Below are 25638 nucleotides of genomic sequence, written 5' to 3' on the forward strand. Positions count from 1 at the left end.
GGCACGTGGACAGGGCCAGTGGCTGTTTGCACAGAAAGTGGTCGTCTCAATTCGGATTAAGACAGGTGCTGCATATTTGCTATGAAAATATATTTCAATACCATGCACAAAGAACTTAAAGATTTAGTTGACACTGAAAGAGCAAAAACTTACAAAACTTAACAGTGATCGACAGATGGGATTCATTGTTCTGTACATTCTGAATCACTTGGTGCTGTATTTGCAGGCATGGGACACGTGAGAAATTGGTGATAAGAATAGAAAAATTTCTGAAGTCTCAGACATGATTCCACTGTGTGCTGAAACAGTTTTCGGTGGAGCTGAGTGAAGAGCAAGGAAACTTTATGTAGTACTGCAAAGCACTTTGGTTAAGTCAAGGGGCATGCCAGAATAGATTTTTCGAGTTAGATACTGCTATTGTTGTATTTATAAAGGAGAAAATAAAGCAGGAACGAGAATTAGAAAATCTGCAATGCATTGGAGACTTTGAATTTTAAGTGGACTTAGCTCCACACTGCCCACTGAAAGGCATTCATAGGTGGTGTTTAGTTTGCGGGGCACTCAACTGCAAGGTCATCAGCGCCCGTACACAGTCCAATTCTTACACAGTCCAATTCTTACACAGTCAAATTCTTACACAGTCAAATTCTTACACAGTCAAATTCTTACACAGTCAAATTCTTACACAGTCAAATTCTTACACAGTCAAATTCTTACACAGTCCAATTCTTACACAGTCCAATTCTTACACAGTCCAATTCTTACACAGTCCAATTCTTACACAGTCCAATTCTTACACAGTCCAATTCTTACACAGTCCAATTCTTACACAGTCCAATTCTTACACAGTCCAATTCTTACACAGTCCAATTCTTACACAGTCCAATTCTTACACAGTCCAATTCTTACACAGTCCAATTCTTACACAGTCCAATTCTTACACAGTCCAATTCTTACACAGTCCAATTCTTACACAGTCCAATTCTTACACAGTCCAATTCTTACACAGTCCAATTCTTACACAGTCCAATTCTTACACAGTCCAATTCTTACACAGTCCAATTCTTACACAGTCCAATTCTTACACAGTCCAATTCTTACACAGTCCAATTCTTACACAGTCCAATTCTTACACAGTCCAATTCTTACACAGTCCAATTCTTACACAGTCCAATTCTTACACAGTCCAATTCTTACACAGTCCAATTCTTACACAGTCCAATTCTTACACAGTCCAATTCTTACACAGTCCAATTCTTACACAGTCCAATTCTTACACAGTCCAATTCTTACACAGTCCAATTCTTACACAGTCCAATTCTTACACAGTCCAATTCTTACACAGTCCAATTCTTACACAGTCCAATTCTTACACAGTCCAATTCTTACACAGTCCAATTCTTACACAGTCCAATTCTTACACAGTCCAATTCTTACACAGTCCAATTCTTACACAGTCCAATTCTTACACAGTCCAATTCTTACACAGTCCAATTCTTACACAGTCCAATTCTTACACAGTCCAATTCTTACACAGTCCAATTCTTACACAGTCCAATTCTTACACAGTCCAATTCTTACACAGTCCAATTCTTACACAGTCCAATTCTTACACAGTCCAATTCTTACACAGTCCAATTCTTACACAGTCCAATTCTTACACAGTCCAATTCTTACACAGTCCAATTCTTACACAGTCCAATTCTTACACAGTCCAATTCTTACACAGTCCAATTCTTACACAGTCCAATTCTTACACAGTCCAATTCTTACACAGTCCAATTCTTACACAGTCCAATTCTTACACAGTCCAATTCTTACACAGTCCAATTCTTACACAGTCCAATTCTTACACAGTCCAATTCTTACACAGCCCAATTCTTACACAGTCCAATCTAGTCACTGCCATGAATGACCATGAAATAATGATGACAACACAAAAACCCAGTCCTCGGGCAGAGAAAATCCCGAAGCTGCCTGGGAATCGAACCCAGGATCCCATGATAGCAATGCTAGCCACCAGCCCACGAGCTGTGGACACTTTGCTAGGTGTGAAACGACTTAGTTCTGATTTGAAGATGATGGATGTATTTAAAAAGAAAATCGCAATGTAGATGGAACAAATTATGAGGAACAACGTCCAATTCACTAAGACCACTGGCTTTAAAGAAAACTATAGATTAGAAGCAGTTATTGCGCTTTTCAAAAAAATTGCAAGGAGGGCTTTCTAAATGTTTTGAGCACACTGCAGTTATAACTTCTGTTTTCGAGACAATTTGCTGTTTCAGTAGAAAGCAACACTGTACATCTGCACATGTAACAGACTCATGTGCAATGTAAGTCCCATTTTAAATACAAAGACTTTGACGATAAAAGTGTCCAGGACGTCTACGTGGCTTTCTTCAGGCAGAGTTTTCACGTCTCCATAATGAAGTTGCAAAAGTGATACAATATTTCTGTCCACCTATTTGTGTCCAAGACCTTTTTTCGGTTATGAAACCAAGTAAGTCACGATTACGTGGAAACATGAGCGCGAAAATCCGTGAAATTTTCTTCATCTATCCATAAGTTGACAGTTTGTGTCAGATAGAAATTATGTGTCTTCAGCGTGCCGGAAGTAATTAAATAATACCGAAAATTTGTTTCTTTTATGATCTGTGTTGTTGTGAAAAATAAAGACAAGTCGTATGCAATGCGACTGCAGTGCCAATTAAAAACGGAACGTTCGCAGTTTTCCCACCTGCCTCCGGCTTGTCCTTTGACAGTGTGGTGTGATGGTGAAGTACGTGTGCAGCTACGCCGAGAGCTAAGGCACTCTTGCCAGGGCATGGTTAGTGAGTCGCACTCTTGGCTCGACATGCGACACGACTTTTCTGGTCTTTGGGAGTCATCTCGAAGCGGGATTTATCACTGAAGACAGTTTTACTCTACTCAATGAGATTCCAAGCCGAAGACGCGTCTGGACATGCTGTGGACAGTGGTGGGATACCAATCTGACTATTGGTCTGACAACCAGTAGTGACAGCCTGGGGATAGCAGAAGCATTTTGACTATCATCCGCACGCCGACGATATGCTGTGCCCCGTTTTGTTGCAATCCGCGCCAGGCCATCCTGGGCTTACATTTCAGCAAGATAATGCCTGCCCACACACGTGCGAGAGTTCCGACTGGTTGTCTTCGCGCTTGCCAAATCCCACCTTGGCCAGCAAGGTCGCCGGGTCTCTCGCCAATTGAGAACGTTTGGAGCATTATGGACTGGTCCTCCAACAAGCTCGTGGTTTTGGCGATCTATCGCGGCAGTTGGACAGGATTTGGCATGAAACCCCTCAAGAGGACGTCCTACAACCCTGTCAGTTAATGCGAAGCCGAACAATTGCTTGCGTAAGGGCCAGAGGTGGAGCAATGCTTTATTAACTTGCTCAATTTGTGAAGTCATTTCCCTGAACAGATCATCCAATATTCCATAAATTGCAATAATCTGTATGTCTCTAGACGTGCATCATGTCTGCCGATTTCCGTCCCATTCATCATTCAGATAATTCCTTCGTGTTGCGTGTCGTTTGATTTTTACTTATAATGTATGTGCAGTTCTCAGATAGTGTATTATTGAACACCTAAAACTTTTGATAATAGTGCCACTGAAATGTAAAAGTATAGGTTGTTGCGAACATACTCCCTGGGCTACATCGGAACCAATATCTCGCTGTATTTTTGCGATGAAATAAACTTATTCAATAGTGTAGGGTATACCGGTGCCAGACCAAAAAGTTTTGGAGTTAGATTAATAAAAAACTAGAGAAAAGTTAAGATGGACTTTCTGATGCCTACATAGTCTCGCCCCCTTCCTAACTTGAGCACAACACACACAGCTTTCATGTGACCATGTGAAACACACACAAAACTTCTTTGGTATATTGTTCAACTTGCGCGAGACATTGGCTCGAACATCGGTTATATCGTCAAGGCATTGACTCTTCACGTGCATTTTGAGCCCTTGTCATTTTGTGGTACGTTCGTATTGATAACACCACGTGTGCTCACCTCTAGTGATGATATTCAGGAAAAGAACTACCCGCGTTTTGCAGTTCAGTCAAGTTGTAGCAGGAGGCCACGTGATTTTGTTTTCGTCAGAGAATCAGGGAGTGCGGGACAACGTTGCATACACTTTTCTCTTCTTCCAAAAAATCTGGAGAATGTCTTGAACGCTTCATTTAGAGGTGTTGCTCCACTGCGACCTGCGACAGCACAGCGTTGATACACTGTGGTCAACAACCGCTACTTACCTCTGCACATCTGCAGTGAATTTTAGTTCAGCGTGACATAATAGTGAATGCGCTGACGTGACTCGAATAAACCAGTGACGGAACGTTTTCGACATACGGCTTATTAGCATACTACTTCGTGTGACACACACACAGTCTAGTCCAAAATTACTTAAAAAAAAAAAATTACTTTTATTTCTCTAAGACAAGCTGACACTGCGATAAACTGTTTTTTAAGCGGATACCACAACCTGCCGGGAAGTGCAGAAACGAATACAAGTGATGCAAGTTTCAGGTCCCATGGAGCATTTGCACGATAGACCGTAATGATGTGGTTTTTTTTTTTTTGTGCTGCAAATAGGCCATTTGAGGACTGCGTTCCAATTTCAGTTCTTCATTTTTTTGTTCTTTTCTTTTCTTCCAGTATGCTTTTATCTCTTCGCTATGTTTCTTCTTTCTGTCTTCACACCATATTGAACCAGTCTCTTTAACTAACCTGCGTTGGAATCCATCAGTTTTCAATACTTACCCTGGAAAGGCTTCCCTGTTGTTTATATCTTGTTGTTTTATGTTGTTTCTTTTTAAATCCTTTTTTACTTTGTTGGCCCAGTTTGATGTGGACTTCTTACCCCGCAAATATTTGTAAGTCTTATTAGTTAATCTACTGTCTTGCATTCGAAATAAATGTCCACGACTCATGTGTCTTCTTTTTCTCATTTACGCTTGAAATATTTTCAATTTTTTTGGTGTATTTCAGCATTACTTCGTAATTTCCAACCTTCTGCTGTGTTTTGTGGTCCTAATATTTTCCTTAGAATTCGCCTTTCTAGTACTTCTAATTTATCTGAATTATAGTTTAATGCCAGGAATTCGCTTGCATACGAGTACAGGTTTTCTGGCTTCACTACTGTGCAGTAATGCCTGTTTTTGCATTTTTGGATAGGCATTTTTTACTGTAGAGGTTTTTGGTGATACCATATCCTCTCGACATGTTATGAAACCTTTCTCCTAGTGCAGATGTTACGAAAGCATTTTATTGGATTATCTCCCATAGATATTTGAATTTTTTTACACTTTCTATTTTGACAGGAATTTTGGGCTATCCTTAATAATTTGTTAAAAAGTTTATCTTTCTGCGGAAATTCTTAAGCCAGTTCTGCTAATTATTATTATTATTATTATTATTAACTATACAGATGTTAGTGATTCCTACCCACCACCTTTTACACAGAAATTCTTCTACAGAATAGAAGAAATTGTTACGGAGAACCTTCTCCAGACTGTTTTCAAATTTTGCTTTGCTATTTTTCAGTCTTTGTGTATTACCGAGCAAGTTAAATTGTAGTTGTGGTATTGTGACACCTCTTTGTGCTAAAGATAAGATTAATGTGGAATAATGAATGTTATTTTTCCTGCTGATAGTATCATTATGTTGTTCATAGTTCTCTTTGAACTGGAGTGGATTATCTACTAGATACTTCATGAGCGAATAAATAACTTGTGAAGCACATTGTCTAAAGTATACACTACAATCACGCACAGCGAGTTTAGTTTATTCCCTGACTTACAAAAAAAAATTCGATGTAGCGTATGTGCTACATAAAAACTGAGAGGATACAAGGGGCTATTTCGAGCAACAGAAAATTCGGAGAAGTTTTAGCCTTACGTTAAATCACTAAACGGATCGACGCTATCTGTGCAGATACAATGTGACCATAATGTCACTGAAATGGAGGATGATACATGAGAGGGCGAAATACTAAACATTTTTTTCCAAAACCGTAATACCCCTTTAAATCGTCCTACGAGCTACGAAATGGCCAGTATCGAAGCAAGTGACCATGGGATAGAAAAACTGAGATCGCTTAACACAGGGGAGACCACTGGGCTTGACGGGATACCAACACGATTCTACAGTGAGAATGTGAGGTAAACTACTGCTCTTCTAGCAGTAGCGTATCGCAGATCTCTGTTGGGGCAAAGCGCTCCTAATGATTGAAAGAAAGAGAAAAAAAAGAGCAGGTCATTTCCATTTTCAAGAAGAGTCGTTGAACAGACAAACAAAACTGCAGATCCACATCTCTGATGTCGATGTATTGTACAATTCTGGAACATGCTTTATGCTGGCGTGTCGTGACATTTCTGGAGATCGAAAATCTCCTCTGTAGAAATCAATATGGGTATCGAAATCAACGACAGTATGAAACCCAGCTCGCTCTGTCCGTCCACCAGACCCAGAATGCAGTGGGTGCAGGCATCCAGGCGGGTGCCGTGTTCTTTGAGCTTAGAAAGGCATTCGTTACAGTTCCGCTCTGCCGCCTAGTGAACGAAACACGAACCTACAGAATATCAGACGAACTGTATGATTGGATTGAAGATTTCCTGATAAACGGAACATTACATGTTACTCTTAACGGAGAGCAGTCTTCGGACGTACCGCAAAGGAGTGTTATACGTCATTTTCTTTTCATAATATACCACATGGCAGGCAAAACCGGATCGGCAGTTCCGCGAGGATTTTCGCAGAGGATGGTGTTGTATACAGGAGAAGTCGCGACGCTAGAAAATTGTAGTGAAATGCAGGAAGACATGCAGAAGGTCGATGCCTCATGCAAAGAGTGGCACTTGACCTCAGACAAACAGATGTAACCCATTACGTGTACATTAACAGAAACACCGATTTTGTATGATTACACGAGTGCAGAACAATCACTGGAAATATATACTACTGTGATGAAATACGTATCCGGTCACCCCAAAAAACATACGTGTTTCATATTAGATGCGTTTTCTGCCACCTACTACCACGTATTTCGTATCAGCGATCTCCGTAGTCATTAGACATCGTGAGAGAGCAGAATGGGGCGCTCCGCGGAACTAACGGACTTCGAACGTGGTCCGTTGATTGGGTGTCACTTGTGTCATACGTCTGTATGCGAGGTTTCCACACTCCTAAACATCCATTGGTCCACTGTTTCCGATGTGATAGTGAAGCGGAAACGTGAAGGGAGACTTACAGCATAAAAGCGCACAGGCCGACCTCATCTGTTGACTGACACAGACCGCCGACAGTTGAAGAGGGTCGTAATGTGTAATAGGCAGACATGTATCCACACCATCACACAGGAATTCCAAACTGCATCAGGATCCACTGCAAGTACTATGACAGTTAGGCGGGAGATGAGAAAACTTGGATTTCATGGTCGAGCGGCTGCTCAAAAGCCACACATCACGCCGGTAAACGCCAAACGACGCCTCGCTTGGTCTAAGAAGCGTAAACATTGGACAGTTGAACGGTGGAAAAACGTTTGTGGAGTGACGAATCATGGTACACAACGTGGCGATCCGATGGCAGGGTGTGGGTATGGCGAATGCCCGGTGAACGTCATCTGCCAGCGTGCACAGAGTCCTGACCTGACTGCTACAGAACGCCTTTGCGGTGTTTTGGAACGGCGACTTCGTGCCAGGCCTCACCGACCTACATCGATACCTCTCCTCAATGCACCACCCGCAAGAAAGCTTCCAGCACCTGATTGAGAATGGAAGCTTTTATCAAGACTAAGGGTGGGCCAACACCGTATTAAATTCTAGCATTACCATTGGAGGGCGCCAGGAACTTTTAAGTCATCAGCCAGGTGTCCGGATACTTTTGATTACATAGTATACCTACAAGTATGCGTACGGAGTGATTTAAAGTGGAAACAACACATAAAACCCATCCCACGGGCGTAGAAAATCCCCGACCCGGCCGGCAGTGGAACTCGGGACCCCGTTATCCTAAGGCAGCAACGTTAGTCCCAAGACCACGAGCTGCGGACCATTTCTCCTCCCGTTGGACAGAGTGTGTCCAATTACTCTTATTAGAAATCCCATGTTCGATGCTTGTATTCTTTGTCTTTTTTGTGCAGTTCTCGACTCATTTCCATGTGGTATCGCCGGCCGGGGTGGCTGAGCGGTTCTAGGCGCTACAGTCTGGAACCGCGCGACCGCTACGGTCGCAGATTCGAATCCTGCCTCGGGCATGGATGTGTGTGATGTCCTTAGGTTAGTTAGGTTTAATTAGTTCTAAGTTCTAGGGGACTGATGACCTTAGAAGTTAAGTCCCATAGTGCTCAGAGCCATTTGAACCATGTGGTATCGATCGTAAAACTTAAGTTTCCTTTCTTACTTTACCGTATCCCAATGACCTAGATGTCGACGGTCCATTAAACCCTATTATTCCTTCATTCATATCTTACTTTACTTCTGAAGGTTCTATAGATGTTCTGTTAATGTACGAGTAATTGAATCGGGAAGACTGTATCAAGAAACAAGTCATAATGCACATGGGTAGATAGTTATTGGAACCGTAACAATTAATAGATGTGTGAGACAATTGTAGCTTATCGGCTATAATTTTTAATAACTGCGAGTGTATAAGACTGCTTTGTTAGTCAAGGGAAACCTAACATCAATTGAGGCACTAAAACGAAGTCAGAGAGAAAATACGCAACGTCTACAATATTTTAATATTTCTAAAGGAAAGACTAAGATGATAGCTTATGAAGAAAATGACTCCGCAGGTTCCAGATAGAACTAAATGGTCTTGTTTTAGAACAAGTTTCGTGTTTAACTTCTTAGGTTTCGACGTAAGCTACCGTCTTGATACTGGTATGCGGAATAAAGTAATCATCTGATGCTGAGTGGTACAATACACAAAACTGTAGGCAGTAAATTGTGGAAACAAATAAAAATAAAAGTTATAAAGCAGTGACTCGAGTGTTTTGATGCGAGACAGACGCTGACAATACGAAAGTGAGAGGGAACTGAAAAGAAATTTACAGGACGCACCAAAGATTGCAGTTTGAGGGACCAGATAAACAATGACATCGAAGTTGAATTTGGAGCTTACTCAACGAATGAATGAAACAGAGAGAGTAAAATGGCTGGAAACATCTATATGACACCGAGGTGAAGCTAACAACGCCAGTATTAACTATAGAACACAAGGAAAACGAGATCCCAGAATATCACTATATACAGGGTGCGGCACTTAGAACAAATTTCAAACTGAAGTTCCCGCCATATCATAGTTCCTCCAGAGGTCGCGACTGGCGTTCTTGAAAGCCGTAGGCATTTAGTAAACAATCAGAACGTCAAAATGGCCGAGATGTTACTGACAAGTGCGGAGTACAGCCGAAGAGCCACGATTATCGAAAGTCTTCGCACTGGGGGTTCGCCCACTGAAATAGTTCGATTCTTCGGACACCCGAGTCAACTGTCTACGATAGTGTGGGCAAGTATAATGCCTCGGAGAAGTCTGGGGAAGGTTACGGTAACCCGGTGAGGGAACCTGATTCGAGGAAACGCGTCATCGAAAAGGCTCAGGCGCCTATTTCTGAGTGCCCGGGGCAATCGCTGAGGAAACTGGCATCAGTATTGAATATCAGCGAGTGAACAATGGGTCTAATCACATAAGAGGAAGCTCATACGAGCCATCTAGTCCAAAAGTGGCTCTCTGATTTCGTTGACATGTTCTGGTCAAAGGAGTTGTGGCTCCCGAACAGCCCGGATTTGCACCCCCTCTACTATGTTTGGAAGGAAGTCGAAAATGTTATGCATAAGACGAAGCACCCTAATGTCAAATCACTACGCATCGCTACCGAAACAGTGTTCGCGAATGTATACAGCGCTGTTTTAAAGAGAGCGTGCGATCGCTTCAGAACAAGATTGGAGGCGGTCATTGCGGCTGAAGGGGGTTACATTGGGTAATGTTACTCTTGAAAGACACCATTACACATATGTAAAAGTATTTTATTTGTATTTTGTTTTAATAAATCTGCTTTTTAAAAAAGTTTCATTCGCTTGGATTTAAGCTCGGCACCCTGTATAGCTCAGAAGACGGTGAGGAGGTAGTCATAGCAGTGAAAAAAATCAGTCGTATGTACCGGGTGCTCAAAAGGTCAGTATAAATTTGAAAACTTAATAAACCACGGAATAATGTAGATAGAGAGGTAAAAATTGACAACACACATGCTTGGAATGAGATGGAGTTTTATTAGAACAAAAAAAAAAGTTCACAAAATGTCCGATAGATGGCGCTGGACAGCATAACGTCATTGACTGCGCATGACAACCGTGTATAAAATGAGCTGTAATGAGAGAAAGAATCAGATGCGCCAGTAGTCGCAGCATGTTGACATTACCTGGAAAGGCGCTTTTAGTGAAGCTGTATTATCAGAATGGGGAATGTGCTAGTTCAGCGTTACGATCCTATCGCCATAGGAAGGGGATTCGAACGGGTAAAGGTCTGTTGACAAATGCAGCTGTGGCAAGAATGATTTCGAAGTTCGGAGCGACGGGTTGTTTAGACGATAGGCCCCGTAGTGGCCGACCGAGCACAAGGCGTAATGCTGCTGGGACAGTTCAGGAAGAAATGGAGACTGTAGCGGGTTCGTCTATGCACGGGGAAGTCAGCGCTCGTGCAGTCACACGGGCATTCCATACACTACTGTTTGATTGGCACTGAGGCGTACCCTGCGATGCTATCCGTACAAAATCCATCGGCATCATGAAGTGTTACCTGGCGGTTTAGTGAAGCGGAGGGCATTTGCGGTGTGCGCGTTTCAAAAGATGTCGGAAGATGACGATTGGTTGAGTAACGTGTCGTGGACCGACGAAGCTCATTTCACGCTCTGAGGGTCTGTCAACGCCCACAACTGCAGAATTTTGGGCTACCGAAAATCCTAGAACTGTCGTGGAAACTCCACTGCACGACGAGAAAGTCACGGTATGGGTTGGATTTACCACATCTACCGTTATCGGGCCTTTTTTCTTCGAGGAAATGCTTGGGTTTTGTAACTGCTACCGTGACTGTTGAGAGGTACGCCGTTATGTTACAGAATCGGATCATCCCCAGCCTGGCTGATAAACATCTGCTGGAACGTCCGATGTTTATGCAGGATGGCGCCCCACCCCATATTGCTAGACGCGTGAAAGATCTCTTGCGCGCGTCGTTTGGTTGATGATCGTGTGCTCAGCCACCACTTTCGTCATGCTTGGCCTCCCAGGTCCCCAGACCTCAGTCCGTGCGATTATTGGCTTTGGGTGATCGACAGACATCTCTAGGGATGCTGAAAGACAACATCCTACGCCAATGCCTCACCAATACTCCGGACATGCTTTACAGTGCTGTTCACAACATTATTCCTCGACCACAGCTATTGTTGAGGAATGATGGTGGACATATTGAGCATTTCCTGTAAAGAACATCATCTTTGCTTTGTCTTACTTTGTTATGCTAATTATTGCTATTCTGATCAGATGAAGCGCCATCTATCGGACATTTTTTGAACTTTTGTATTTTTTAGTTCTAATAAAACCTCATGTCATTCCAAGCATGTGAGTCAATTTGTACCTCTCTATCTACATTATTCCGTGATTTATTCAGTTTTCAAATTTATACTGATTTTTGATCACCCAGTATTTAGCTATCCCAGTGCGACTTGCCTCCTCGAAGTGCTTTAACCTGCCATTAACTTTCTTTCACTAAATCGGCCGCGAGAGGTTCCAAGTTCGAAGCCCGGCACGCAGCTTTCATCAGTCACGATGTTTCGTGATGGCGCCCACTGTGTTGCAGATTGAAGGCCTAGTGATCCCGGAGTCGACAGGGTTCTCTAACTTTTACCTTACGTAATTATTTCATTCGTAAGTATCGTGAAGATGATCATAAAATTTCGCTTGAAGGCATAAAGGGTCACTTTTCCCACATACCTCCGCTAATAGAACATGTAGGTAGTAAATAACCTAGTAAGCTTTAGGAAAAACTTTCACCGTGATTTCTAGATTTCAGTACACAATCGTTGACATCCAGTTCATCACTTGTTGACAGATGGCAAACTGCGAAGAACGTCCCAGTTTTTTTTCTATTTTATTTCTGTTTCTTATCGTAGTCACGGTTCTGAGCTAATCTGGTCAGATGCTACACGATTTGCGTGCTATTCAGCTACCGTCTCGTGAATAAGCAAGAGTTTCCAGGAGCAACAGTCAAAGCAACGTCAGCCGATATTCCACATTGGCTGCATTCGGCCGTCAATAACTCAATTACCGCCGATCAATGACATTATCTAACCCTCACCTGAGGCGCTGCTGTGGTATTCCTCGTAAGTTTCGGTAAGGTTTTATCAATTCATTCATTCACCAAAGTTTCGTAACTTTGAAAAAAAAAAAAACACAATGATTTATTAATGACGCATATCTGTCAATCTACCAGGGCGAGGAGAAGGTTTCTATGTTGAAATTACTCGCTTTTTGTCAGCGACGCTCGTTTCGTCTAATTCAATGCATATTGCTACGGAAAGAAATTAGGAAAATTAAAAATTGGACTCACCGATAAATGTTGATCAAAAAATTATGGCTATCGAAGATAAGACATCCGCTAAAATCAATTGCCCATATCATGTGCAAGAAAGAGAACCGAATTAAATATATGCTCCAGTCCAGTATTGAAAGCGTAACATCTGATAACCTAGAAGCAAAAGGGTACGAATTTAATATAAGCAGAAACTGCAAGCAGTCACTTGCACGAAAGTTATAGCCCACCAAGTGAAAGAGGACAAAGCGGAAAAAGATGAGAAGTAATTACCTTGTCGGGACGCGTAATGTGGTCCAGTGAACACAAGGCAGGATCAGGCTGTATAAACTGTCAAATTGTACACACGCTGGAAGCCATGTACACACTGCTGAACGCCGAGGCACAACAGGTCTGCGGCAAGTGTGCATTCACCACGGTAGATGGCAACTAGTTCACCGTGAGTTACTAAGCATTATTTATAAGAATGATATTCACAATTTTTTTTAAAGTAACTAACCACATCGTGTTGTAACAAAGCATCTGGGAAACTTAGGTTATTTTCAGTAAGATATTCCTTTGTAAAAATGTGTCAAAGCTGAAATACAGTAAGTTACAATTATTTGGAAGTTACTAAGGACGTAAAGTCATAGCGAGATTTTTAAAAAAGGAAACAAAGTAGATAAGAACATAAATACAAGGTGCAAAAGGCCACATAGAATAGAAACTTGTCCGAGGTCAAATACAGCGCCGATGCAAGAGCACCAACTTAAAATCCTGAATAAAGTTATGCTAAAAACGGGCTACTAGATAGTAAAATAATGAAATTACGGGACGTAGCCTAGAGCCATGTATCACACAGATGCTGTTTCTATCAAAATAACAAAGCACACTTGCAGTGTGGCCTGATGTGCCTCGGCGATTAGTATTGTGTCATCACACATTCACTGATTCGTATCGATGGGCACTGAATCCACCACCTTCATTGCGCAAGCAAAGTTACGTTGGACCTCCTGCGGGAATCTCGAAGTAGCAAGTATGGAGGACAATGTGGGGACTGCAGATAGGTGGCGCTGGGTGGGAAATGGGTCAGCCGAGGGCGTAACGAGATAGTCAGCACAGTTGTGATGAACACTGAGTCCAAGTAGTGCAGCTGCTAATGCAACTGCCTAGCAAGCGGAAGGCACTGGGTTGTAATCCCGCTCTAGCACATATTTTCACTTGTCACTGGTGATCCCGCATAAAGTTCCCATGCAGCTGATATCGGCAGTTCCTTCCCTATTCTATCCTTTCTCCCCCTCCACTTTCAATTTACGTAACAGGTGATTTAGCCTGGCTTCCTGAGTCGGACGCAATGCTTGAGCATCGCACGACACCACAAAGCGTTGTAGGTAATGTATAGGAATATCTTCAACATTTTTAGTCCTGTCTTCCTCAGTTGCGTGTAATATTACGGTATATTGATGATTTTTACTTATGGACCGTCTGACAGCAACTGAATAAAACACAATTTTAGTGCCATACGCGTTTCGCCTATATTTTCTGCAAGGCATCATCAGTGGCCTGGAATATGTACATATGTTAGCTATTTAATTTAAATTATTGTCACTGTGACTATTGGTTATAAACAGTTCTGGTGGTTGGTATTTCCTATTAAGTAGTAATGTTTTTAACTGTACTTACAGGTTGTGTGGACAATTTCTTACATATTACGCCCCTGTTGCATTTTTGGTGTTGTTCTTCTTCTTATGAATGCCAATTTGCGGTTTTTTCCCAACATTCCACAGCACTATGAACTGAACGTTTGTTTCAAAGCAATGTTTTGGTTTCTGTTGCCGACTGTCAAATGTTTTTGCCAAAGATCGAATGTTATTGCCGTGTGTGTGTGTGTGTGTGTGTGTGTGTGTGTGTGTGTGTGTGTGTATCTCACAGATACTTCAATAATTACACTCATTCAATAATTGGCAATAACATTCGATCTTTGGCAAAAACATTTGACAGTCGGCAACAGAAACCAAAACATTGCATTGAAACAAGCGTACAGTTCTTAGTGCTGTGGAATGTGGGAAAAAACCGCAAATTGGCATTCATAAGAAGAACAACACCAAAAATGCAACAGGAGCGTAATATGTAAGAAATTGTCCACGCAACCTGTAAGTACAGTTAAAAACATTACTGCTTCATAGGAAATACCAACCACCAGAACTGTTTATAACCTATACGCACAGTGAAAAAAATGTAAATTAAATAGCTAACATATGTACGTATTCCAGGCCACTGATGATGCCTTGCAGAAAATAAAGGCGAAACGCGTATGGCACTAAAATTGTGTTTTATTCAGTTGCTGTCAGATGGTCCATAAGTAAGAATTATCAATGTACCGTAGTATAGGAATGTTTTTACTTTAACACTTATCAAGATAAGTCTTGGTGATGTTCAGTCTTCCGACCGAAAGAGAACACTATCTGTCGGCGGGAGAAACCTGCAAGCAATGCTACTGATGTCACCCCTTTTCGAGTCGATCTCTCTCTGAGATTTTGACGTGACAGTCCGTGGCAATTTCCAGATTAAATCGATTCGCAACGAAGGCGCTCCGAGACTGGATCTCTGGAACGAGAATAGGAGAGAAAGCAGAGAGAGGCAGGAGCGCAAAATGCATCTCCAGAATGGCGCAAGATGGCAGGTGTTTCATGAAAGTTGCAGCACATTAAGAAGGGACAGCGAACGTATATAGATAGAGGCAGCATGTATTGTCAAAGGTCTGTTTGACTCAGGGAGATGGTCACGAAAAAGTTGAATTGGCAGTCTCTTTGAGATATATACGCCAAGTATCCCTCGAATGGTACTTAGATATTTTCAAGAGCCAATATTAAGCGAGGAATCTAAAAAGATACAACCCCAACATATCGTTCCAATACGAAGAGTGACGACAAGGTTAGGCTCTTTACAATGGAAGTGATGGGTGTTTAATTACTCTTATCGTACTCCACTCGCGAATGGACCCGGAAGAAACCCCCATACGTGCTGCAATGGAAAGTAACCTACACCGTGTAATCCACAGTGGTTTTCATAAAGTGTGACCGCCTGGAAAGACACGGAAGGATGTAACTTCCTACATGTACACACCCGGCTAGTATGTACAAGGGCTATTCGCAAGGGAACGAACGATGGGTGGCGAAATGGAAACCACAGTGAAATTCACAACTGTTTTATTTGCAACAGTTAGCTACACTTTCCAGGTACTTCTCTATGTAGTCGCCGCTCCAACTTCGACGTTTGTCGTACCGTTGTACCCACTTTCCAGTACCCTTGTCATAGAAGATAGCCTCCTTCCTGACAGTTTCCTACGCTGGACTGAACCTCGTTGTCTGAGCCAAAATGTTGTGTCCAGCGGCAGCGGTTCATTTGAGCAGAGATGAATATCAGACGGAGCCAAGTCCAGGCTATATCACGGGTGATCGGACACTTCCCATCAAAAACTCTGTAGGAGAGTCCTCATTGACTGTGCAGTGTGGGTCTGAGAATTGTCATGAAGATGGAAATGCATGACATATACGTTACGTGGGGTTGCATGAATTCAGGCGAAATCTCTCGATAGGGACCCATACATGGCGGGAAAAGGTAACGGCCTTGCCGCAGTGGATACGCCAATTCCCGTCAGATCACCGAAGTTAAGCGCAGTCGGGCGTGGCCGGCAGTTGGATGGGTGACAATACGGGCCATGATGCGCTGTTACCATTTTTCGGGGTGCACTCAGCCTCGTGATGCCAACTAGGGAGCTACTCGACCGAATAGTATCTGCTCCAGTCAGAGAAAACCATCATAACGACTAGGAGAGCGGTGTGCTGACCACACGCCCCTCCTATCCGTATCCTCCGCTGAGGATGACACGGCGGTCGGATGGTCCCGATGGGCCACTTGTGGCCTCAAGACGGAATGCTTTACATTACATGGCGGGAAACACTATTTTCTAGGCATCTTTACGCGCGCACCGTGTACTCAGAAGAGCGACGTGTCACTATCTACAGTCATACTAGAGCCACTGCCTGATACATCTGTGTACTGTGCGCTCTGGTTTCCTCGCGACCGATCGTTCTTTACTTTCCGAAAAGCCCTTGTAGATGATTAGGGTTGCAGCTGAGGAGCGTTTTCACAAAACTGAACAACAACAAAATTTCCAAAAAATGAGTTATACGTGTATTCGTGTACTTCTAAATGAATCCATTACAGTGTAGAGATTTTATGAAAATTTACGATTTGCCTGTTCAATCTTACACACGAAACTGTAAAAGTTGTCTAAAATATCGACGTATACAAAGAACTAGTTTTCCAAAATGTGAACATCTACCACTTGTCGTAGAAAGTTTGACAAAATAGCTCACTACTTCCCAATCGGGGGTCACAGGTACATGCCCCCTGATAGGATAGTTGTGATAGGATATATGATACCATTAAAAAAGGAATTGATAAAATTTGAAACCATCACACTATCGTGAGTTTCTGAGCCACCATGATAGCTGTATGGTTCAGGGCTAGGACTGGTATGCATACGATTTCAACACCACTGCTATCAAAATTAATAAAGGAGTAGCTACCATTCAAAATGTCGCCAGTAGAGTTCTTATATAAAACTAATGCTATCTTCAAAGTCCAAACAAAGTACTTTCCCCCTTCGATCATTGCTGACGTGAAGAAAACTAACAGATAGCTTCGAGGACATTTGTTAGTCAACTGTAACGAAACCTACAAACCATGAGAGTGACAAAAACATCTACATCTACATGGATACTCTGCAAATCACATTCAAGTGCCTGGCAGAGGGTTCATCAAACCACATTCACAATTCTCTATTAATCCAATACAGTATAGCGCGCGGAATGAACACCTATATCTTTCCGTACGAGTTCTGATTTCCCTTATTTTATCGTGGTGATCGTTCCTCACTACGTAGGTCGGTGTCAACAAAATATTTTCGGATTCGGAGGAGACAGTTGGTGATTGGAATTTCGTGACAAGATTCCGTCGCAAGGAAAAACACGTTTTTTTAAATGTCAGCCCAAACCCTGTATCATTTCTGTGACACTCTCTCCCATATTTCGCGACAATACAAAACGTGCTGTCTTTCTTTGAACTTTTTCGACGTACTCCGTCAGCCCTATCTGGTAAGGATGCCACACTGCGCAGCAGTATTCTAAAAGAGGACGGACAGATGTAGTGTAGGCAGTCTAATTAGTAAATCTGTTACATTTTCTAAGTGTCCTGCCAATAAAAGGCAGTCTTTGGTTAGCCTTCTCCACAACATTTTCTATGTGTTCCTTCCAATTGAAGTTGTTCGTAATTGTAATACCTAGGTGTTTAGTTTAATTTACGGCTTTTAGATTAGACTGATTTATCGCGTAACCGAATTTTAACGAATTCCTTTTAGCACTCATGTGGATGACCTCACACTTTTCGTTATTTAGAGTCAACTGCCACTTCTCGCACCATTCAGATATTTCTTCTAAATCGGGGGAACGTCAGAAATCATTTCTGTTTTACTCGATGACTTTCCGTTAATTACAACGAACTGTGACCTCTCTGACAGGAAATCACAAATCTAGTCACGTAAAGAAACTAGCAGATTTTTTGATACATCATCAGAAGTAGCCCGATAGTTCTATGGGAAAGCGCTACAGTGTAGCTGTGATCATGACAATGAAAATAGTGATCTACTGTAACTTAATGGAACAATTTATTAAATCATTTGGTCAGTATACTAGAATAAAGTAGAATATCACTGCTATAAAGCGATTAATCTGTATATCTTCAATTTTTTTTAAATTAACGATATTTAGACATTTTTATTTGTAACTTGATAATAAAAATGTTTTTCCACTGCTGTAAATTTGTATCCACAGTTTATTTGTGAAATACAATTTTGAGAAACATCAGCAATGTATATAGTTTAAGTATTTCAATAAATTGTTTCTAATTATTTTTTTTTTTTTTTTGTAGATGATGAATTTGGGAAAATGATCTTCAATCCTCCGTGACAAGTAGAACAGCAATAATAATACCTTAGTTTGTTAATGTTTAGGATTGTTCCCAGGACTGGTAGGATATATAGCGGGGGGAGGGGTGGGATCGGTATCAGATATTGACTGATCACTGTGAAGGGCACGGAGATGTCGCGTAGTCGTGTGAGACAGCGTAATCAGCCCCTGACAGAGATTTGACACGTGTAGGCGCCGTCTCCACAGCCATCACTTAACATATGACGCTGCTCAAGCCCCTTATTCTACCAGGTCTGGAAACAACACTAAACACGAACAGTTCTAACGCACTCTGGTGGCTGTTTTAGCTATCGCAATGGCCAATGGTGTATACGTGCAGGAAGTACACTGACATCTGAGAATGCGTTCTGGTCGCCTCACTTCTCTTGTCAGACAGTGTACATAAAATAAGTGCTGTGGCATCTATTACTAATTATCTCATTCAAACTAAGTGGCAAAAAAGAACTGCACCTTCCTTGCGTGTTTTTCCAGGCTACAAATAACCGTGAATAAGCATCAGAAGTTGTTAATTTATGTCTAGATTTCGTGATTTTAGAATTTAGTTTTGAGGATCTCACAGGAAGAGTTCGTTGGTCCCTCTTCTCGTGCCGTATGCCGTAGGCTGGAGATAACGCTACGACGTCACAATTCGGCACCAATGACGAGGACATTCAGATGTGGCCGATCACAAAGATGACTTGATTTGGTGAGAGAGTGACTCAATCACAGCAGAGTGTCGGTGGAGTTCGAGTTAACGCTGCTAGGAGTGGCTTATTAGAAACTGGCAGTGAAAGTGTCATTAGTCACAGTTAATGAATGAAAACTGCTTGAAAAGGCAATTAGTGTCTATAGATACGGGCACAATAGATGAACGTATACATTATAGGTTGCATGAAACGGTGGTCTACAACGATAATACTGCTATAGACTATCGAGTTGTGACGTTACAAACCCATGTTTGGTTATCGCACACGTCACGGGGAAGTATTACGTCTTCCTACGGGATCCACGCCACTAAGTGTTAAAATCGTGAAGCCTAGATATGGATTAATTACTGATATTCGTTGCTATTTCTTGTTTGCAATAAATACAAGGAAGATGCAAGTTCTACACGCTATGAAGACTGAATGAAATAATGACACGGCATAAGACATTTCAGTTCAAAGGCCTAACGGCAGGACAATACGAAACGGCCAAGTGAACATTGGTTCTACGTTCATCTCAGCCAACAGAGACTATTTAGCACACACTATATGGCTATCGCTTACATTATTTCAACGGCGTGAACAACAGTGCTTAAATTTAAAACTTTCCTGGAAAACCAGCAATCTATTGATGTATTATATTTAAGTCGTGATCGCACTTAAGCTGTTAATTTTTAGCTTTGGAACACCAGTTTCAATCTGCTTAGAAGATCTAAAACTGAAAATCATCTGATAAACATTCCTGGATGACACTAGGAATCGCTTGTGTGGAGCAGGTCTGTCTGTACAGGTATGGGGAATAATGGAGTGTTGCTTACGAGTTGCCAGCTGGTAATGAACACCAATACTTACAGTCGGCGCGGGTACAATTTACATTTGACATGCCGATGTGTACTGACCTTTGTGGTAGTGGGGTGTACATCCGGAAAGTGAAGCGACTTTTAACACTGTCGCATAATATGCTGTACAAATTCAAAATCAGATCCGATGATGACAGCACAGCTCAGTCGGAACGGGTCAACCAATAAAATGCTTACGTAGCAATCTTGGCTTTTAAAGTTTTCTTCAGTTACCATACATCGCAGACCACCCCCAGTCTGACCAGATCAGGCATATATGAGGTACAGAACACTAAAAAGAAGGTTTTAGTTAGTTATTTTACAAAATTTTCTGTCACCAATCACAACGCGATGCTGAGTGCTATTTACTGTGTCTGACAGTTGACAACATTCTCAACAATAGAAACGACGACCACATTGGTGTTGCCAGTGTGAACGTACCTTTTCACTGCTGGATAATAAAAGCACTCCGTCTTGAGGCCACAAGTGGCCCATCGGGACCACCCGACCGCCGGGTCATCCTCAGCTAAGGATGCGGATAGGAGGGGTTTGTGGTCAGCACACCGCTCTCCCTGTCGTTATGGTGGTTTTCGTTGACCGGAGCCGCTACTGTTCGGTCGAGTAGTTCCTCAATTGGCATCACGAGGCTGAGGGCACCCCGAAAAATGGCAACAGCGCATGGCGTCCCGGATGGTCACCCATCCAAGTGCCGGCCACGCCCGACAGCGCTTAACTTCGGTGATCTGATGTATCCACTGCGGCAAAGCCGGTGCCACTGCTGGTTAATATGTTGTACAAATTCAGACGCATAAAATCCGATGATGAAAGCATAGTTCTGTCGAAACCGGCTAGCCAATAAAATTCTCTTTTCGCTATCTTGGCTTATGAAGTTTTCTTCAGTTACCATACATCGCAGATAGCACCCAGACTGACCAGGTCAGGAATATATGAGACACAGAACCCTAAAAGGAAGGTTTTAGTTTGCCGTTTTACAAAATTTTGGTCACCAATCACAACACGATGCTGAATGCATATTTGTTGTTGACATCATTCTCAACAACAACAGAAACAACAACAGCGAGAATGACGATGATAACAACAACAACGATGACGAATTGGTGCTGCCTGTGTCAAAGAACCTTTTCACTGCTAGATAATGTGTTGTGTAAATTCAAAAGCGTAAGATCCGATGTTGAAAGCATAGGTATGTCGAAACCGGCCATCCGATAACATGCTTTTTAGCGATTTGGCTTGTGTTTTTTTTTTTTCAGTTACCATACATTGCAGATCGCCTCCCATCAGGAATATATGAGGTACTGAACCCTAAAAAGAAGGTTTTAATTTGTTATTTTCCAAAATTTTCTGTCTTCAATCACAACGCGATGTTGAATGCATATTTGTTATGTCTGACAGTTGACATCGTTCTCAATGACGACAGTGACGATGACGGCGACTACGACACTGTGTGGACGTTGCGAACGTACCTTCCCACGGCGAGCGGACAGTCCCGGCAGGCAGAGTGCAGTACGGCTGCGGAGCTCAGTAGCGACGTCTTCGACCCGAACGCTCGCTGGCGGGCCTCTTCGGTGGCGCGCGGACGACCGACTGGAGACGGCTTCTGGTGGCGGCAGCGGCCAGCTCTCACTTTCACTCGCCGTCGCGGCGGCCGACTCCGCGTCGGCCCTCCGCCGCAGACAGCGCCACGAGCAAGAGATACAGGGGGGGAGGAGGGTGCGTGGTGAGGGGCGGCCGCCGTAATGCCGACGGCGACGCCGGCGCAACCCGGCCGCGGTCAACAACCTTGGCGACCTCCGCCGAGGACGCGCGTCGCCTAGCCGATTAAGCCGGCCACACACGTAACTGCTTCACAGGCAATAGTGCGCAAATTACGAGGTGCATTCAAGTTCTAAGGCCTCCGATTTTTTTTCTAATTAACTACTCACCCGAAATCGATGAAACTGGCGTTACTTCTCGACGTAATCACCCTGCAGACGTACACATTCTTCACAACGCTGACGCCATGATTCCATGGCAGCGGCGAAGGCCTCTTTAGGAGTCTGTTTTGACCACTGGAAAATCGCTGAGGCAATAGCAGCACGGCTGGCGAATGTGCGGCTACGGAGAGTGTCTTTCATTGTTGGAAAAAGCCAAAAGTCACTAGGAGCCAGGTCAGGTGAGTAGGGAGCATGAGGAATCACTTCAAAGTTGTTATCACGAAGAAACTGTTGCGTAACGTTAGCTCGATGTGCGGGTGCGTTGTCTTGGTGAAACAGCACACGCAGGAAGGAATTTGTTCTTCAAAACATTTTCGTAGCATGCACCTGCTACCGTAGTGCCCTTTGGAACGCAATGGGTAAGGATTACGCCCTCGCTGTCCCAGAACATGGACACCATTTTTTCAGCACTGGCGGTTACCCGAAATTTTTTTGGTGGCGGTGAATCTGTGTGCTTCCATTGAGCTGACTGGCGCTTTGTTTCTGGATTGAAAAATGGCATCCACGTCTCATCCATTGTCACAACAAACGAAAAGAAAGTCCCATTCGTGCTGTCGTTGCGCGTCAACATTGCTTGGCAACGCGCCACACGGTCAGCCGTGTGGTCATCCGTCAGCATTCCTGGCACCCACCTGGATGACACTTTTCGCATTTTCAGGTCGTCATGCAGGACTATGTGCACAGAACCCACAGAAATGCCAATTCTGGAGGGATCTGTTCAACAGTCATTCGGCGATCCCCCAAAACAATTATCTCCACTTTCTCGATCATGTCGTCAGACCGGCTTGTTTCGGTTTGTTGTCACACGATGTTCTGTCTTCATTAAACTGTCGCACCCACGAACGCAGTTTCGACACATCCATAACTCCATCACCACATGTCTCTTTCAACTGTCAATGAATTTCAATTGGTTTCACACCACGCAAATTCAGAAAACGAAAGATTGCACGCTGTTCAAGTAAGGAAAACGTCGCCATTTTAAGTATTTAAAACAGTTCTCATTCTCGCCGCTGGCGGTAAAATTCCATCTGCCGTACGGTGCTGCCATCTCTTGGACGTGTTGACAATGAATGCCGCCTCATTTTAAAACAATGCGCATGTTTCTATCTCTTTCCAGTCCGGAGGCCTCGTAAGTCACGTCCTCACACGTCTGAGTTGCTCTTCTACAGGGTGTCCCACATAAAATCGGTACGCCTCAAGTGTAAGGCTGTCATATGTTTTCTGCTGAGTGAGGCGCGAAGGCTGATGCGCGAAGCATTCAACCACTACCACCTTCTACTTCTACTTGATTACTCTGCAATTCACATTTAAGTGCTTGGCAGAGGGTTCATCGAACCACAATCATACTATCTCTCTACCATTCCACTTCCGAAGAGCGCGCGGGAAAAATGAACACCTAAACCTTTCTGTTCGAGCTCTGATTTATTTTATTTTGATGATCATTCCTACCTATGTAGGTTGGGCTCAACAAAATATTGTCGCATTCGGAAGAGAAAGTTGGCGACTGAAATTTCGTAAATAGATCTCGCCCCGACGAGAAACTTCTTTGCTTTAATGACCCCCATCCCAATTCGCGTATCATATCTGTCACACTCTCTCCCCTATTACGTGATAATACAAAAAGAGCTGCCCTTTTTGCACCCTTTCGATGTCCTCCGTCAATCCCACCTGGGAAGGATGCCACACCGCGCAGCAATATTCTAACAGAGGACGAACGAGTGTAGTGTAAGCTGTCTATTTAGTGGACTTGTTGCATCTTCTAAGTGTCCTGCCAATCAAACGCAACCTTTGGCTCGCCTTCCCCACAGTACTTTCTATGTGGTCTTCCCAACTGAAGTTGTTCGTAATTTTAACACTCAGGTACTTAGTTGAATTGACAACCTTGAGAATTGTACTATTTATCGAGTAATCGAATTCCAACGCATTTCTTTTGGAACTCATGAGGATCACCTCACACTTTTCGTTATTTAGCGTCAACTGCCACCTGCCACACCATACATCAATCTTTTCTAAATCGCTTTGCAACTGATACTGGTCTTCGGATAACCTTACTAGACGGTGAATTACAGCATCATCTGCGAACAACCTAAGAGAACTGCTCAGATTGTCACCCAGGTCATTTATATAGATCAGGAACAGCAGAGGTCCCAGGACGCTTCCCTGGGGTACACCTGATATCACTTCAGTTTTACTCGATGATTTGCCGTCTATTACCCCGAACTGCGGCCTTCCTGACAGGAAATCACCAATCCAGTCGCACAACTGAGACGATACCCAATAGGCCCGTAGCTTGATTAGAAGTCGCTTGTGAGAAACGGTGTCAAAAACCTTCCGCAAATCCAGAAATACGGAATCAACTTGAGATCCCCTGTCGATAGTGGCCATTACTTCGTGCGAATAAAGAACTAGTTGCGTTGCACAAGAACGATGTTTTCTGAAACCATGCTGATTAATATCAATAGATCGTTCCCTTCGAGGTGCTTCATAATGTTTGAATACAGTATAAGCTCCAAAACCCTACTGCAAACCGACGTCAATGATATAGGCCTGTAGTTCGATGGATTACTCCTACTAACCTTCTTAAACACTGGTGCGACCTGCGCAATTACCTTACTAAAAGATCTTGCTGAAAACCCAACGAAATTCTGGTATTACGTAAAATCGGTAGGCGGGTCGAAGGCTTTCATCCAGTCACTCACTGATCAGTCTGGCCTGGCAACGGAAGACAGCAAAACGAAAGATGAAATTTTAAATTTAGCATTTGAGAAATCTTTCACGCAGGAGGATCGTACAAACATACCGCCGTTTGAGTCTCGTACAGATTCCCGTATGGAGGACATAGTGAATAGACATCCCTGGGGTTGTGAAGCAATTGAATGGGTTGAAAATAAATAAATCGCCAGGTCCTGATGGGATTCCAATTCGATTTTACAGAGAATACTGCATTGGCTCCTTACTTAGCTTGCATTTATCGCGAATCTCTTGCCCAACGTAAAGTCCCGAGCGACTGGAAAAAAGCGCAGGTGACACCTGTATATAAGAAGGGTAGAAGGACGGATCCTCAAAATTACAGACCAATATCCTCAACATCGGTTTGTTGCAGAATTCTCTAACATATTCTCAGTTCGAATATAATGAATTTCCTTGAGACAGGGACGTTGCTGTCCACGCATCAGCACGGCTTTAGAAAGCATCGCTCCTACGAAACGCAACTCGCCATTTTTTCACATGATATCTTGCGAACCATGGATGAAGGGTATCAGACGGATGCCATATTCCTTGACCTCCGGAAAGCGTTTGACTCGGTGCCCCACTGCAGACTCCTAACTAAGGTACGAGCATATGGGACTGGTTGCCAGGTATGTGAGTGGCTCGAAGACTTCTTAAGTAATAGAGCCAAGTACGTTGTCCTCCATGGTGAGCGTTCATCGGAGGTGAAGGTATCATCTGGACTGCCCCAAGGAAGTGTGGTAGGTCC

General features: G+C 43.1%; 1 protein-coding gene across 2 annotated transcripts in view; it reads right to left on the minus strand.

Annotated features, from left to right (window-relative positions):
* Positions 1 to 21811, minus strand: part of LOC124551138 (organic solute transporter alpha-like protein) — a 293236-nt gene extending 271425 nt beyond the window's left edge. For both annotated transcript variants that reach the window (XM_047126101.1, XM_047126100.1), the window contains exon 1: positions 21651 to 21811. The gene's annotated coding sequence lies outside the window, so the exon portion shown is untranslated. The remainder of the gene's footprint in view (positions 1 to 21650) is intronic.
* Positions 21812 to 25638: the final 3827 nt, after the last annotated feature.

Source organism: Schistocerca americana, chromosome 9 (genome assembly GCF_021461395.2).
Source record: "Schistocerca americana isolate TAMUIC-IGC-003095 chromosome 9, iqSchAmer2.1, whole genome shotgun sequence".
Classification (NCBI taxonomy): domain Eukaryota; kingdom Metazoa; phylum Arthropoda; class Insecta; order Orthoptera; family Acrididae; genus Schistocerca; species Schistocerca americana.